Genomic DNA, 4,531 nt, shown 5'->3' with positions numbered 1-4,531 from the left:
GAAAATTCCAAAAGAAAATGTTCGGTGCGTTGTTTCATTAAATTACTTTTAGTAACTGTAAATTGCATATAACCAACTGAGCGAAATTCATAAATAAAATCTACAACGTTGTATAAAAAAATAAGTTCAAGTTAGTATTATCAAGGAGTCTGTTATAACTCCTTGGTATTATTTACCTAGGATATCTTATAGTAAACAACGATCGGCGGTCGACAGAGAGATAGTAGCATCTTCTGCGGTGAAGGTGGACCTAAATTGGTCGCGGTAGACGCTCTGTCCACTCCTGTTCCCTCCGCAAAAACGATTCTGACTTCCCGGAATCGTTTTTGAAAATCGACACTAGTTTCTGGCTGCCAGAATAGTTACTGGTTAATGGGCATCAGAATCGTTTTTGAAAAGTTTAATAAAGTTAAAATTTATACTTCAAACAACAAAGGGAGACCCCAGAGGTGTTAAAAAGGCGTTAAAATAGCCATGTCATCGGTGTTGCCTCTTTTGGAAATCATAAAAAAATCGAAATCCCATATACATGTACTAATTGAATTTTTTTCTCTCATCGAATCTTTGTTTTTTAAGGCTTACATAGTGGTTAGAAAGCATGTTGTCAACGTAAAACCTTTTTTTCAAGTGTGACGAATACAACTTTGTTCGGGATTGCGATGTTAGTAACGAGTTATATAGAAAGGACCCATTTGTCGTGTCCATATTAAACTATTTCTACCAATGGGTTCATTATAGGGGAGACCGGGGCTAGTTGGCCCAGCCAGATACATGTGTACTTTTGGCCTTGTAGAGCCAACTAGGAATGAGTTACAGTAACAAAACCGGTTTCAAAGTAAGCCCCTTCAACTAAGCTAGGTATGCAAAGTCATTATTTTTCAAATATTATGCCAGATGTCTCACAATTTGACAAAAAAAAAAAAAAAAAAAAAAAGGAATTGACGTCAGGGGGGCCAACTTTGGCCCCAGGGTAGTGGCAAGTTGGCACCCTATACGAAAATGAAGTACGCACCTCATGTAAATGCATTGAAATACATCTTTACACATTTTTAATTTATTAAATTGATTTTCGAGAGACTTAGATGAATAAATAGTTCAAATGAGGCAAATTTATTGAGGTTTCCGTACGTCAGGCTGTATGTGTTGCAAGAACCAAAATATCTATTAATAAAACTTGTTTTGTTTTAATTAAGAATAAATTAATAATGGTACAAAGCAGGTTTTTAATGAATGAAAACGAAAAATAAAAAAATACCCCGGGGTCCAACTAGCCCCGGTGTACCATGAAAATCTGACCACCCTAAAATGTGACTCCCCAGTCAGATTTTCATTATGAAAATCTGACTCCCCCTATGAAATTTTGACTCCCCCCCCAAAAAAAACATTCATAAATCTAATTTAATTTGAGTAAATGACTAAGATCTTGTAGTATGCATAATGGAGGACACATTGGCACTTTTTGTAAGTTTGCAGGTGAAAATTTTCATGAAAAAAATAAAAAATTAAAGATTTGTATTTTACCACATAAATCATTCATAAATCTCATTTAATTTGAGTAAATGACTATGATCTTGTAGTATGCATAATGGAGGACACATTGGCACTTTTTGTAAGTTTGCAGGTGAAAATTTTCATGAAAAAAATAAAAAATTAAAGATTTGTATTTTACCACCCAAGGACTCCCCTATGAAAAAGCTATTTATTTGAAATTTGATTACCATTTCAACATCTTTCCTTTTAGGATACTTTATGAAATTTATATTGGAAGTACTTGAAAGTTTGATGGTAAAAATTGGGTGAAAAAAAAACACATGAAAAATGAGAAAAATTAAAGATTTTATTTTAACACACAATGACTCCCCTATATAGAAAAAGCTATGTTATTTGATTGTTATTCTGACATTGTATTTGATTATTATTTCTTTAATGACACTTTATGAAGAATATATTGAAAGTACTTGAAAGTTTGATGGTAAAAAATTGGGTGAAAATTAAATTAAAAAAATTTATGGAAATCTTCATTTTAATATGCATGGGATTTGGACTCCCATGGACTCCCATTAGGGAAAGGCCCTATTTTATATTTGCTGTTGTTTTTCCCAAAGCTGAATGAAAAATAGAGATTGATGATTTTAAATGGACAATAAATTTGCATTCCTTTACCCGTAGGATTTTGACTCCCCTAGTCTTTCAAATATTTCCAATATAATCTTCATAAAGTAAAAGTAAAGGAAAGGTGTTGAAATGATCATCAAATATTAAATAGATAGCTTTTTCACAGGGGAGTCACTGGGTGATAAAATGCACATTTTTAATTTTCTTATTTTTCATGTTTTTTTTAGTTTTTTCACCCAATAGTTTACCATCAAACTTTCAAATATTTCCAATATAATCTTCATAAAGTAAATTTAAAGGAAAGATGTTGAAATGATCATCCAGTATCAAATAAATAGCTTTTTCATAAGGGAAACAATGGGCGTTTAAGTGCACATTTTTAATGTTCTTATTTTTTTTATGAAAATTTTCACCTGCAAACTAAAAAAAGTGCCAATGTATCCTCCATTTTACATACTACAAGTTCACAGTCATATACTCAAATAAAATAAGATTTATGAAGTTTTGTGGAGGGGAGTCAAATTTTCATGGGGGGAGTCAGATTTTCATGGGAGTCAGATTTTCATGTTACAGGTCTCCCCTATAAATTACTGTGGATCTTGGGCCATAATTAAGATATATGAAGAGTCATAAAAACGCATCATTCGATTATGTTTTCTAAAAAGTAGTTCTTGTATTTTACCTGTAATTAAGCAGTATATTTTAAGAACGAGTGGACTTCAGCTGTATCAATAATGTACTTGTAACATTTTGACAGTGAACATCTGTGAGCAGTTTTAGCCAAAATCTCTCACCTAAAATGGGCCAAACCTGTTATTTGCATAACAATACGTTGCTGGTCGTAGTTCGAGCTGTCTTCCTGAATACTCACTCCGCAGTTGGGCACAGTTGAGTGAAGATGCAACATTGTGTGTGGTGCATTCGCAAGTTCCAGCTTTTATAAAGCGTAGAAGCAAATACATATCGTATGTAAGTAGCACTATTTCTTCAATAACCTCCCTCAATACAATACGAATGAAAGAAAATTTATGGTAGATATTTGTGACGCGTTTCGTTGTGATATTATGCCGATCGGTACTTGTATGTCCCTCAGAATATTAGAATGTATTGGTTACAAGGTTTTAGAACTGTAAAATAGTGCTATCAGCTGGCCATTGATGAAGAACGAAGTATGCTTGAAATCTTTAAAACTAGCTATTTAGTTCTGCGTAATGTGTGAAAAATTTTGTATGGCCCGGACATTTAAAGACGCATTTGTGACTAAAATTAACATGTTTTCATGTCAAAGAAAACTGATTAAATTAGATAGTAATACTTGTCACAGTTCTGAGCTTTGGATACGGATAAGTCTCTTTTGACGACAGTAACGATTATGATACTTTTCAGCAAAATTAAAATAACATTCTTGAGTTATATGTATATTTGTAAACAGCACCAAGACCTTAATTAGAGCTATTTTAGCAATAAATTATTACTATTATTATTATTATTATTATTATTATTATTATTATTATTATTATTATACAAGCATTAGGATACAAACAGCTTTTATAGTTCTCATTGTAGTAGTTTTTATTTAATTATTTACTTGTTTCAGAGCAAACTTGGACAATTCATTTTTGCTTAAGTTTAACATGCTGTCAAAGATCTTTTTGTAAGGTAAGTAATTTTTAATTTAATGCAGTACACATGTAAACACACGGGCACAAGCACATGTCAATTGCTCATTACACGAAGATTTACCGACTAAGTGTTTACGCAAGTTGTCTGTCGTCTCCAGTTTGCCGTATTCTGTCCCTTTATTACACGACCAACTATATTAAAACTTGATTGTACTTTCATTCAAATTATGTGTAATTTATTTAATATATTCTAAAAACCATATTTTTAAATGAGATGTTATGTGCTTCTGTAGAATAAGTCAAAATGATCTTAGCCTGTCAATTAAATCAAATTTTGTATGTGTTATTTTGTCATTTCAGAAAAACCGCGGAGAAACTGCGCAACATGGGCCTGCAAGCAACAAGGTCTTTGGTTGACATATATCATACTCAATTTCATGTATATCTTTTGATAAATCCGAATAAACATGTCTTTAATTCCTCGTTATTTTTTCATATTGATATAAAATATACAGTACAGTAAAAAAAGGGAAAGGGGAAAGATTACATAGGTGTGATACCTGTTTGAGCACTTTCAAATTCAATCTGTAAAAATGGTCTAATTGTCTTTGGAATTGACAGTTTTCTATGAAATTTGGAGATATTTAAAGTTGAATTAGTTTAAAAGCTTTGTTAATATGCCCAGTATTTTGTATATGTAAAATCAGGCGTTTAAAGTGTAACCCGCTGAAAGTATGTCTAAATTTCAATAAAAAGTATAAATTTTTGATAAAATTTTGAAAATCTATTTTCTA

At 31.7% G+C, this 4,531-nt stretch overlaps 1 long non-coding RNA gene across 1 annotated transcript; it reads left to right on the top strand.

The window, feature by feature from the left end:
• The first annotated feature begins 2,987 nt into the window (after window positions 1-2,987).
• LOC106179677 (uncharacterized) lies at window positions 2,988-4,219 on the top strand. The gene is made up of 3 exons (XR_001240062.2): window positions 2,988-3,084; window positions 3,713-3,774; window positions 4,098-4,219. It is a non-coding gene; the product is annotated as an uncharacterized LOC106179677 (long non-coding RNA).
• The last annotated feature ends 312 nt before the right edge of the window (window positions 4,220-4,531 follow it).

This window comes from Lingula anatina, chromosome 4, assembly GCF_051362555.1.
Source record: "Lingula anatina isolate TDL-2025a chromosome 4, LinAna3.0, whole genome shotgun sequence".
In the NCBI taxonomy this organism is placed as follows: domain Eukaryota; kingdom Metazoa; phylum Brachiopoda; class Lingulata; order Lingulida; family Lingulidae; genus Lingula; species Lingula anatina.
Note: the sequence above shows the minus strand (reverse complement) of the source record. Positions and strands in the feature narration are given on the sequence as shown.